The following is a 13,255-nucleotide window of genomic DNA, read 5'->3' on the forward strand; positions in this document are numbered from 1 at the left end:
TAACATAACAATCCAAGACCATAAAACATAGGAGCAGAATCAGGCCATAAAGCCCATCAATTCCACTCCACCATTTCATCATGGCTGATCCCTGATCCTATTCAACACCTGCCCTCTCACCATATCCCGTGATGTTCCAACCAATGAGGAATCTATCAACTTCCGCTTTGAATATACCAACAGAATCCACAGATTCACCACTCTTTGGCAAAAACAATTCCTTCTGCTCTAAAAGGTCGCTCCTCAATTTTGAGGCTGTGTCCTCTAGTTCTGGATACACCCACCAATGGAAACACATCCACCTTATATAGTCGTCTTCAATATTTGGTAGGTTTCAATGAGATCCCCACGTATTCTTCTAAATTCCAGTGAGTACAGGCCCAAAGCTGCCAAACGCTCCTCATATGCTAAACCCCTTCATTTCCGGAATCATCCTTGTGAACCTCCTCTGAGCTCTCTCCAATAACAATACATCCTTTCTGAGGTAAGGGGTCAAAAACCGTTGACAATATTCCAAGTGCAGCCTGGCTAGTGTCTTATAAAGCTTCAGCATTACCTCCTTGCTTTCATATTCTACTTCCCTTGAAATGAATGCCAACTTTATATTTGCATTCTTTACCACACTCAACCTGTGAATTAACCTTCTGGAAGTCTTGCACGAAGACTCACGTCCCTTTGCACCTCTGATGTTTGAATTTTCTCCCCATTTAGATAATAGTCTGAACTACTGTTCCTTTTACCAAAACGTATTATCATACTTCCCCAATACTGTATTCCATCCGCCACTTTTTTGCCCATTCTTCCAATTTGCAAAGCTCCAATTATCACGGCAAAAAGGCTGAGGTACCCCAAAAATGTCTTTGATCAAATCACATGCCTCAATACTTGTTTCAGCATGACCCCGAGTGCCTTCCACAACCCAGCATATGGTGTCTGAGCAAGGCCCAGCAAAAGACAGGAACAGCCAGTTACGTTCACTGAGGCTCTCTGACGACTGTTGATCCCAGCCACCAGCTGTCAGTGAGGTCAGGGCCATTGACTGTGAGCATCTCTAACAGTCAGAAACATTTAGTAATGCTCAAGACAAAATAAACTTGTCAAATATACTTTAAAAATCTCATTTACAGACGTTCTGGAGCATCGAAGACACCTACAGTATGCCAGACTATTGTTTATTGACTATAACTCTACCTTCAATACTCCAATTCTAAACAAACGCATCAGCCAACTACAGACCCTAGCTGTCAATGTTTTCCTCTGCATCTGGTTCCTTGGCTTTTATAAGACCATAAGACTGCACAGACCACTATCAGTAAAAGATAGGCAGCAACACCTCATCCAGTGATTATCTTCATCACTGGTGCTCCCCAAGTTTGCATCTTCCCTGTACACTTCTGATTGCATGGCTGCATTCTGCTCTAATTCCATCTACAAGTTTGCAGATGATACTCCCACAGTTGGCTATAATGATGAATCGGAGTACAGAAAGACGACAGAGAGCTTAGCAATGCATGTCATGATAACAACCTTTCCTTCAATGTCAGCAAAACAGAAGAGCTGGTCGTTGACCTCAGGAGAGCAGGGGTGCACATGCTCCTGTCTCCATTATAAGTGTTGATGTTGAGAGCTTCAAGGTCCTAAGGGTGAACATCACTAACAGCCTGTCCAACCATGTTGATGTCACAACCAAGAAAGCTTTACTTCCTAAGGAGGCCAAAGAAATTTGGCACAGCTGTCGGCCCTTACCAATTTTTATCAATGCACTATAGAAAGCATCCTATCTGGTTTGGGATGTTCCACACATTACAGAAACTAGCCTTCCCCTCCACACTCTTAGTCTATACTTCTCGTTACCTTAGTAAAGCAGCCAGCATAATCAAAGATCCCACCCACCCCAGATATTCTTCTCCCTTTCATTGGACAGAAGATGCAAAAGCCAGGAAGTACATACCACCAGGCTCAAGGACAACTTCTATCCTGCTGTTATAAAGCTATTAAATAGTTTTCTAATATGATAGATTGGACTCTTGACCTCACAGTCTACCTTATTATGATAGTGCACATTATTGTTTACCTGCACTTTCTCTGTAGCTGTTACAACTTAATCTACATTGTTATTGTTTTAGCTTGTTGTATCCCAGTGCACTATATAATGATCTGTATGAACAGTATACAAGAAAAAAATTTCACTGAGTCTTGGTGCACCATGACAATAATAAACCAACCGTAGTTCCACGTACATACACACCAGGAAAACCAACTAATGATATTAAAAATTAAATAAACTACAGAATCTCAACTATTTACTATTTTCCTGGAAATGAATGTTGTCTATTCAGCGACTAAGAATTCCTTATATCATGTTTAACCCAGCACACCCTTGGGCAAATTTTTCAACCTGAGTGAGATCTTGAAAATCTACAGAAGCTGGTGCTGCTCCCTCAGACTCCATGAGAAGTCAACTAGAAGAGCACAGGAAGCAGGACAGAAAAATGTATCTGCCAACTTAGACCAATGCTAACACTGAAAACCACACTTTGATTAGGATATATGGCTAGATTCCAGCTGATGAGGTTGAAAATATACCTTAAGGTTGTTCTCCAAACAGTGTAGATGTGTTATTAATTTTAAAGATAATTCCAATAATTCTTGCTTTAAATACTGTCATCAAATTGTTTTCCCAACCGCACAATTTCTCCCTCCCCTCCCCCACCTCAAATAATAAAAACAAGGCTAAGCTCTACAATTAAGACTACTCACATATTTCAGTCACAGCTTCCAGTCTTTGAGTTTGGTCATTCTTTTATATTAATTTTCTTCAGTGTGATTCCATGGTGTAACAATCAATTCTAGGATCTACTTTCACAGCTTTCCAATCTTCCAGTAAATTACTTAAATAATGATGGATCAACAAATGACAAACAGCTGTTCTATTCTTGTAGGCAAGTATGTGCTGTAATGAGAAACAACAGTGGTATACTTGTCAGTAGGTTGGCCTATTATTTATAGTAACATAAAACACAAAATATTAATAATGGATGTGATTAGCAACAATTTAAAGTTACGTTCTAATTTTTCAGCAAAACGTAACAAACATATGCCAAATTTAGAGCTCACAATATCAGCTCAGGATGTGACATGAGGTGCATATGCCGCAGAAACAGTCTGGTTACTATGTCCAATTGTTTAGCTTTTGAAGTACCAAAGACTAGCATCCACAGAATCATCACTTACAAAAAGGGAAAAGGTGAGAAAGTACTGAAATAAACATCCTTTTGAAATACTGAATGGATAAAACATCAAGATATAAATTTGATTTTAATCTTTTGATAAGCAAAACATTAAGGACCTTATTATGCTTTCACCATCTCGAAGAACAATAATTGAACTCAAGGCTTTGAGGCTTCCGTTCAAATATGTCTAGTAAAGGGAAGTCTCATGCTCAAGTGAAAGACAAGTATTATAAATGTTGATACAATTACAATAATTGATGCCAACAACAATATTTTAAATAGGTTAAAACAATCTTCACTATCATCAGTCTAAGTCACTGAATCTCTTGAATGTACTGGGAATATTACTTAATCCATGTTGTGGAATAACTAAAATTGATATATATTTTGTCATTTAAAAGAATACATCACAGAAAAAAATTAGTTATACTTTTATAAACATACTTTTCTAGGGCAGCAATCTGATGAGTGAATAAGTTAACTTTTTCTGTGATAATAGTTGGGAAAATAATAGACTTTGAGGAATCCAGAAATACAATGGTTTCTGATTAATTGGGTTCATTGGTTAATTGGGGAAGCTGCTAATTTAGAACAACACTTAAAGAACAAAAACTAATTGCGTAAATAGCCGGGATCCCCTTACATTTATTTGGGTTACTATGCCACTTAATTGGGACAGAAGACTTGCTTTTTCTGAGCTCATTTCTAACTAGTAACAGTCACGATCACTTGTGTGACTGTTGACACTACACCGTGCTTAGGGCGAAGAGTTTCTAAATAGCATCATTTGCGTGTATTTGTGTTTAAAAAAAGGTGAGAATTGTCACTGATAGCTTGAGAGAAGTAAACAGTGAGACAATTCAGAACTGCTTTGCTCATTGTGGTTTCAAGCATTCAGGCTTAGAGATGCCAAAAATGGCCGAGAGTGAAAATGAATTGACTTCACTACTTCAACAAATTAAGAATTATGAAGAATTTGAAGGTATCTACAATCTTAAATGTTACAATGAAAATGAAGATTTGGAGGATGCAATTGTTGAAAGCACTGTGCCCTGATTTTGTTCATTTACAGTCAATCAAAAGAACACAGCAACATACACTGGATGAATTCCCCCCGTTGATAACTGTTAGGAACTAATATAGTTTTATAGTACTGCAGTAGCATTGGTATTGTTCTATTTTGTTCTGTATTTCATTTAAATATGTAATTTGTTACTCAGTTAAATAGTAACTTGTCTTTTTTTAAAAAAAACATTGTATCTATTCTTCTAAAGCAGTGACTCCCAAATCATTTTTTGGGTTATTGATCACTTGGCTCCCACACCACAATCCCAGCGCCCTCTCTCCCTTTCCAGCTATTACATAAAAACTATAAAGAATTTTGATTTATGATGCACAATGAAGATAGGAATTGCTAATTCAAAGCACTGACAAATAATTGCGAAAATTATTCAAATCTAATTAAAACTACAAATAAGATTTCTTTAATTACAGTAAAAAAAATCTCATCAACAATTTTAGAGCACACATTAATACTTCAACTATTCACTACATTGCTTTTTCACCTTTCAATGAGATGAACGCGCTTGCTGAAGTGATATCAGCTTCTCAACATCAGACTGAATACCACTCAGGAGTCTCAGAACCCTGCTTTCAGTAATTTCCAGTCTGTTCCATTGCTTTGAAAGACATTTGGGGACTGCATTAAAACCACACTCCACTAAATATGTTGGAAAGGCAATAAAAAACATTTTGACCCTTTCCACAATGTAGGATAGCATTCCAAGATTTCTATAACTAAAAGATTCCTTAGATTGAGTCTGTAATCCCTCAACAGCTCCCCGTTACCAAGTGCCCCCTTTACCTTTGTCGCTCCCTTGGATAATAAAGGGGGCAGGTGGGGAGGGGGAACACTGTAACCAGGGAGGGCAACATCGCCCACTTTGGGGACCACTGCTCTAAAGCAATCAGTAGCAATAAATTAACTTTGATAAACATTTATGTATCTTTAACTCCATTATGTTCTAACCTCTTCCTATTCAAAACTTTCCAAACAGATTTATGTCCAGATTATACTTGTGAAAAACTGGCCTTCTCAAAATATCATTGCTGTGCTTTCTTCAGAATTGCACTTATGTGTTGAGCCCAGGACAGATCCTCTGAAATGATAACACTGAGGAATTTAAAGTAGCTGACTGCCTCCACCTCTGATCCTCCAAAGAAGACTTATGGACCTCTGGTTTCCTCCTCCTGAAGTCAATAATCAACACTTTGGTCTTGCTGACACTGAGTGAGAGCCCATTGGTGTGTCACCATTCAGCCAGATTTTTAATCTCCCTCCTCTATGCTGATTCGTTACCACCTCTGATTCAGCCAATGATCGTGGTGTAGTCAGAAAACTTAAATATGGCATTGGAGCTGTGCATAGCCATACAGTCTAAGCACACAGCCTCGTGGTACACTTTTGCTGATGGAGATTATGGAGGAGATGTTATTACCAATCTGAACTGACTGGGGTTTGCAAGTGAGGAAACTGAGGATACAACTGCACAAGGAAGTTCTGAGCCCAATATTTTATGTCAAGATACAAATTGGAAGCTGGAAAACTTTGAAAGGAATAAAGCTGTTGGCTTTGGGGTAAGGGAAATGGAGAAAAACTAATTGGACAGCTCAACAAGCTGAGTGGACTCATTTGTGCTTGATCATTCCATGGTTCCTTGGTCAAGAACTACTTTGAGAAAAAAATCTATTCTTGCTCTTCCTGAATGCATGAAAACATTTAATTTAAAAGTTCCAGAAAATACTTTCATGTTTATGAATCTTAAATAAACTACAGCAGAAACTAAATTCCAACCAAAGCAGCAGAAATTCAAGGGCATTTTTAGTTTCTGATTTTAATTAATATAGAAACACGATTCATAAAATATGCCTCCTGATGTCCTATATAAACAACTATTCATTTTGAATCTAAGTACTTCTCATTAAATTTGCTAACACATTAAAAGTCTACTGCAAACATCTTCTGGATAATGAGCACACAGGGCTGCCAAGAAGATAAATAAGATGATCTTCAACTATTCTTGGTGTGACTGATTTAGCTTCAGTCCCGCCGAAAGGTTTCAGCCTGAAACATCAACTGTACTTGTATTCCATAGATGCTGCCTGGCCTGCTGAGTTCCTCCAGTATTTTGTGTGTGTTGCTTGGATTTCCATCATCTGCAGATTTTCTCGTTAGCTTCGGTAATAATCATTCTTAACAGGAAGTCACACCACCCTGCTTCAAGTTGTTGCTGCCTCTGACATCATTCATAAGGAATCTAAACTGGCTTGCCTTTGTCAAGCACTGCTAATTTGGATTCTCTATTCTCTTCTGTGTGGAACACATTCACTTGACCCTATGAAGTCAGCAGTAATTTTGAATCCCGGCAGTATTGTTCTTCATTATTCAGCCACACGAACATTCTATTCATTATCAGCAACATTTTTTGCCCCTTTGGGCATGTAAGTGATAGAACATTGTGCTAAAATTGTTAGACTGTGTAAACATGCTGGTTTGACAAAGAAATATCATTCTTCCGCATTCGCAGATTTTTCAGGTATTGTAGAAATGCTTGGAGTGAGACACTGAAGCTACGTCCACACTACGCCGGATAATTTTGAAAACGCTGGTTTCGAGTAAAAACGACAGGCGTCCACACTAAGCATTTTTCAAAATATCTCCGTCCACATTAGGTGGAAATTTGGGCGAATCTCCTCCTACTGGGCATGAGCAGAACACACAGAAAACAAGTGAAGAGGAAACAGTATACTTAGTGCACGTTTGTCCAGTTACAGAGTAGAAAAACTTTAAAGGAATTGCTGTTGGCTCTTGCGCAGGAGGACTTAAAACTTAAAAAACCAAATACTGGAGCGTATGGAGGCAACCGACAGGGAGTTCACAGACAGTATGACCCACCTGACGACGAACATTGAAAAACTGACTATGTTGCATTAATAAAGCACCTTGTTAAATGTATAAAACGTCTGCATCAGCGTTATCTTATATTTCCATACAATGTTACATTAGGCTGTTATACATCTATTGTCAGAGAAGTACTTGCATAAATAGGTAAACCATCTTCATACAAGCAAGGACAGAAAACAGGGCGAAGTGAGTATACTTATTTATTCAGTAAGCTATGGGTCAAAGTATCTGGTGAGTACATTTCTAACCCTTCTGGCTTCAGTCTCGTCCGTCTGTTCTGAAATTGTTAGGTGGTGGCGCTCAAGAAAACAACGGACATCTGTTCTGGCACGTCATGACAGCGCTTTTAAATAGTCAAAAAAGCTCACTTTACAATTTAGCTCTCACGCCGTTCACACTGTGCGCGTTATAACAGCTTGTGCAGTACCAAGCAGAAGCAGAAAAAAGCATTGTTGTTGTGGTGTTGTCATGACAACGTTTTTAAATCTCTCCGTTTACCCCATACACACTATGCCGTATATTAAGCGTTTTCAGATTTATTCACTCTGGAGAGTGTCTTCGAAAATCTCTGTTTTCGGGGGCTGAAAATGCCGGCTCAATGTGGACGGGAGGGCAGTCAAAGAGAAAAAGCTTTGTTTTCAAAATTATCCGGCGTAGTGTGGACGTACCCTGAACTGACCTGCCTAGCTGTTCAAGTTGATGTAAAAGGCTTCATACATTATTCAAAAGGAAACCCACAACACCATATAAAATTATCTACAATTTAGAGGTCATGTCTGTTAATAGAAAAGTAACCACAGACAATTAACTGGTAAGTACCTTTCATTTTGAAAGACAACAGTTACATGAGCATATCTCTCTCAAACTCTCTTTAAGAAGGGAGGGAGGCAAAAGAAAGGAAATTATAGGCCAGTTAACCTGATTTTATGGTTGGGAAGATGTTAGAGCCCATTATTAAGCATGAGGTTTTGGGACTTTGATAAAGTAGGCCAAAATCAGCATGGCTTCCTTAAGGGGAAGACTTGCCTGACAGATCTGTTGGAATTCCTTGAGGAAATAGCAGACAGGATAGACAAAGGAAAGTCAGTAGATGTCGTTTACCTCAATTTTCAGAAGGCCTTTGACAAAGTGCTGCACACGAGGCAGCTTAACAAGATAAAAGCCCGTGGTTTTACAGGAAGATACTAGCATGGATAGAAGAATGGCTGATTGGCAAAAGGCAATGAGTTGGAATAAAGATATCAGGCCTATCCTGCTTGGCTGCCAGTAACAAGTATTGCTCCGCTGGGGTTGGTATTGGGACGGCTTCTTTTCACATTATATGTCAACAATATGGATGACTTTGTGGCCACATTTGCCGTCTTCACAAAACTAGATAGAGGGGAAAGTAGTGTTGAGGAAGCAGGAAGGAAGTCCAGGGAAGGACTTGCTGAGACTGGGAGAATGGACAAAGAAGTGGGAGATGAAATATAGTGTAGGGAAGTATATGGTCATGCACTTTGGAAGAAGGAATAAAGGGCAGAAAATTCAAAAAAATCAGAGGTGTAAAGGGACTTGGGAGTCCTTGTCCAGGATTCCCTAAAGGTTAACTTGCAGGTTGAGTCAGTGGTAAGGAAGGAAAATGCAATGCATGCATTCATTTTGAGAGTGCTAGAATATAGAAGCAAGGATGTGAAGAAGAGGCTTTATATAATATTGATCAGAATGCACTTGGGAGTATTGAAAGCAGTTTTGAGTCCCTTATTTAAGAAAAGATATGCAGATGAGGTTCATGAGAACGATTCTGGGACTGAACGGGTTAACATACAAGGAGCACTTGATGGCTCTGGGCCAGTACTCACTGGGGTTTTGAAAAATGATTTTATGGACACCTATTGAATACTGAAAGGCCTAGACAGAGTGGATGTGGAGAGGATGTTTCTTATAGTGGACAACTCTAGGACCAGAGGGCACAACCTTAGAATACAGGGAGGTCCATTTAGAACAGAGATGAGAAGGAATTTCTTTAGCCAGGGGGTGCTGAATCTGTGGGATTCATTGCCACTAACGGCTGTAGAGGCCAAGTCATTGAGTATATTTAAAATAGATGTCAATAGGTTCTTCTGGTCAAGATAGTGACAGTGAACAACGATTCCTTGGGCGACATCTTCCAGATAGTAAATCTCTCCAATTATTTCACAATTTCTATGCATTCTGCTTGTTCTTTTTGTCTTCTTCTGTTACAGAAACTGTTGGAACCTGTGATGTACAGTTTGGAACTGAATTGAAGGATCCAGCTCTATGCTGTGTATGGAAAGCTGCCTCATGGAGAGTAGAGATAGACAGTCGAAAAGGACCAAGAACACAAGCTGACTTGTGGAAAAGACCAGAGACGAGGTGCGGGGTCATGAATGACTCCATTTTGAAGCAACCAGTGACAAAGATTGAAGCATCAAGGAAAATGCAGGTGGGGTCAGTGATGGCTCCCAATGGAGACTGTCAGCAGCCAGTTCGGCGTGTTCAGTCCTGGGTCAGCGGTCACTCTTTACGAAAGGACTGAGCTCGTGCACCTGCTCTCGTATACAGATGAAAAGATGTTTCCGATTTTCTGAGATTTATGTGATTGTTGGGCTGTACTTTATATTGGTTTCCTTCAATTTTTTTGGTGTTTTCTTTCTTGTGTACAATTGTCAGGTGGGTGATCTGTCAATTTTTTTGTGTGGTGGTGTAAATGTAACTTTGCTGGATCAAATAATGACAGCACAAAAAGATTGTTACTTATCTTTTCACCGTATATTTCTTCAAGCTCAGACAGCGAGTGAACTTGGACCCGACATCAGGGAGAGAACCTTTCTCATCTCCCTGGCGGTTCAACAAGTTCACTGATGTCAGAATTGTCAGAAGTTATAAGGCCACCGATACAAAAGAACAATCAGTTTGATAACCATTCCGGCCAAGTCAATGGGCTATTGATACAAAAATACAATCAATTTGTCAGACACTCCAGCCACCTTAATTAAAGAAAGGAATGTCCTACCTGGTTTGCTGGAGCCACAACTTAATTACAAAGATAAGAACATCCGTCAAATTTATGCTTTAAATAAAAAGGAATGTTCTGTCTAATTTCCATCAGGTACTGCCTTTTGTCAAGATCAAAAGGTGTGAAAAGCCCAGAGACATCTTATGTGGATCTGGGCAAACTTTAACCCTTATCTTGTTCCAAAGAAGGCATCTGTGAGGCATTATTCAAACACACTGCAGTCACAGACATAGTCTGTACTTAATTCATTGTTTACAGGGATCTGAGAATCCCTCATTCCCTCAAACTTTATCAATGGGGCTGGGGTCTGCGAGTTTTGTTTCTTTTCTTTTTTATGCCAGGGGTTGGGGGAGTTGATGTATTTTCTTTCAACAACATTCATGGTCTTTCTGTATTTAATGGCTATCTGGAGTAGACAAATATCAGAGTTGTATTGTACATGCATACTTTGACAATAAAATAACCTTTGAACTTTTCTTGGTTAATCAGAGTGTCAAAGGTTATAAGAAGTCAGGAGAATCGAGATGAGAGAGATAACAAATCAGCCATAATGGAATGGTGGAGCTGACTTGATGAGGCGACTAACTAATTCTGCTCCTATGTCTTATGGTTCTCAGCAAACAAGTTTCGTGTAAACCTTAATTAGATAAAACACAAGTACCTACATATATTACATAAAATACCAGTTATTTAGTCTGTAGCCATTTACATGAGAAATATCAATTTGTTATAGTATGAATAAGCAGAAAGTAAGTTGCGAAAACCAATGTCTGTCAGCAAACAGATCAGTGTGTGGAGAGCATAAATTTGCACATCACTTTTGAGCAGCAGAAAGGTAGATCAGGAGGGAATGTGTGGGTGTGAGACCTCAGTACAGCCAAGCAGTATTGAAGAATCAATTTTTTTGAAGGAAAGCATGAGGTCTAAGACCATGATCATTGTCAAACAGAATGCTAGAAGTTCAGGAGTGAAATTATTTATGACAAGTGCTGAAGGTGATGACGACAGGAAAGCATAATTCACAACTCTTTCAAGACAATATGCTAGGCACCCTTAGGTCAACCATCTAGAATGATGCAGAGAACTGGAAATGGAAGGTGACAATGACTTATACCAGGATAGGTAAAACAGCCTAGCACGGCAAGAATTCTGCCTTCAGGTCGCAGACCCCTGTCAGCACCAACCAAATGATTTGCTGTTCCACAAGCTGGGAAGAGAGGCTTGGACCTTGGAATAGGATCCAAAAACATGAACCCTCTTCCTTCAGGGTCCATGGCCACATCTGTCCTTTTCAGCTCCAGCTCATGCAGGAGCCTCAAAAAAAAAGAGGACCTGTGGAAAAAACAGGTCACCTTAACAGGGCACATCTCCTTCTGAGATATTTCAGAGTCCAAAACTAGAAGATATAAGAGTTAAGGTGAGAGGGGAAAGATTCAAATGGGTCACAAGAAGGAAATTTTTCATAAATTGTGATGGGTACATGGAAGAAGCTGCCAAAGGAAGCTGTGGAAGAAGGTGTAATTACCATGTTTAAAAGACATTCAGATAGGTACATAAATAGAAAACATTTAAAGGGATATGGATTAAATGTAAACAAATGGAAGAGGCTCAGACAGACATCTTGGTCACCATGAGCCAGTTCACCAAAGGGCCTGTTATTGTGCTGTACAACTAACACTCCAACCAAGTACAAGGTTTTCTACAATAGAATGCAGAAGGAAGTTAATTTTTTAAAAGCCTTTCAATAAAACAGCTCCAGTAGAGTGTTTTGGTTCCTTGTGAATGGCTAACAACCTTGCTAAAGCAAACAGGACAATTTCAACAATAAATGTTCCAAACAAGCATTGACATATTGCTTTCACCATCTCAGAATGCAACCAGAAGTGCCAAACACAATTTCAAATTGTGCACAATTTAAATAAACTTAAAACATTTCTGCAGTTCAGCTAAACTTAATAAAATTTAAATTGCATAGCTCTAAAAGACAGTAATGATACCCAATTTCTCAGGCATAGGATTTTACTCTGAAAACAATCCCTCCCACATTATCATTGACTGTTACCGATCTTGACCAAAGATGCTTAGAGAATGTACTGCCAAATATTTATATTTTATTTATTTATTGAGATACATCACAAAGTAGACCCTTCTGGCCCTTCGAGCTGCACTGCCCAGCAATTCCCCAATTTAATCCTAGCCTAATCATGGGACAATTTACAATGACCAATTAACCTACCAATCAGTATAACTTTGGACTGTGGGAGGAAACCGAAGCACCCAGAAGAAACCCAGTCACAAGGAGAACGTGCAAACTCCCTATAGGCAGTGGCGGGAATTGAACCCAGATCACCTGTACTGTAAAGAGTTGTGCTAACCACTACACTATCATGTCACCCCCAACACTTTAATTTTAAGTCATGGAACAGAAGTAGGATATGTGCTGTTTTAAAAAAAGACTTCAAAATATACAGTGGATTCCAGTTAATCAGGGCAGCCACTTATTTGGGACAGCTCTTAAAGAGCAAAAATTAATCAAGGAAATAACTGCAATCCCCTCTATTTATTTCCAACACTATGCCACTTAACTGGGACAGGAGGCTATTGCCAAAGAGTTTCTAACTAGCATCAATCGTCTACACTGTGTTCAGAGTGTAGAGTTTTTGAACAGCATCAGGTGCATATGTTTATGTTATACATATGGGCTGATGGGCGCTGATTCAAAAGGCAGTGATTTTTGAAAACTTTTTTAAAATTTCAGGCCCTTGCCAAGATGCCATGAAAATAATTACCCTACTGGACCAAATTAAAAAACATTCGCTTAACACCACTCATCCTTAGCTGGCAGAGAACCTCCCAAAGCTGCTAAAATCTACAACTGCACACTTGATATTTTAGTAAAATAAACAGCAAGAAATACCATTATCCACACTTGGAATCTGCACTGATTTTGTTTATCTACAATCAAAAGAACACAGCAGTGTATATTGAATGAATTCCTCTGTTGATAACTATTAGGAACTAATATACTATTTTATAATA

The 13,255-nt window shown here is 39.0% G+C and overlaps 1 protein-coding gene across 4 annotated transcripts in view; it reads right to left on the reverse strand.

Annotated features, from left to right (window-relative positions):
• cdk17 (cyclin dependent kinase 17) overlaps positions 1-13,255 on the reverse strand; it is a 224,671-nt gene that overhangs the window by 157,817 nt on the left and 53,599 nt on the right. For 3 of the 4 annotated variants that reach the window (XM_072241457.1, XM_072241453.1, XM_072241454.1), the window contains exon 2: positions 2,761-2,953. The exons of the other annotated variant lie outside the window; for it this stretch is intronic. The gene's annotated coding sequence lies outside the window, so the exon portion shown is untranslated. The remainder of the gene's footprint in view (positions 1-2,760; positions 2,954-13,255) is intronic. 4 annotated transcript variants of the gene reach the window in all.

The sequence above is a fragment of the Mobula birostris genome, chromosome 23 (assembly GCF_030028105.1).
Source record: "Mobula birostris isolate sMobBir1 chromosome 23, sMobBir1.hap1, whole genome shotgun sequence".
In the NCBI taxonomy this organism is placed as follows: Eukaryota; Metazoa; Chordata; class Chondrichthyes; order Myliobatiformes; family Myliobatidae; genus Mobula; species Mobula birostris.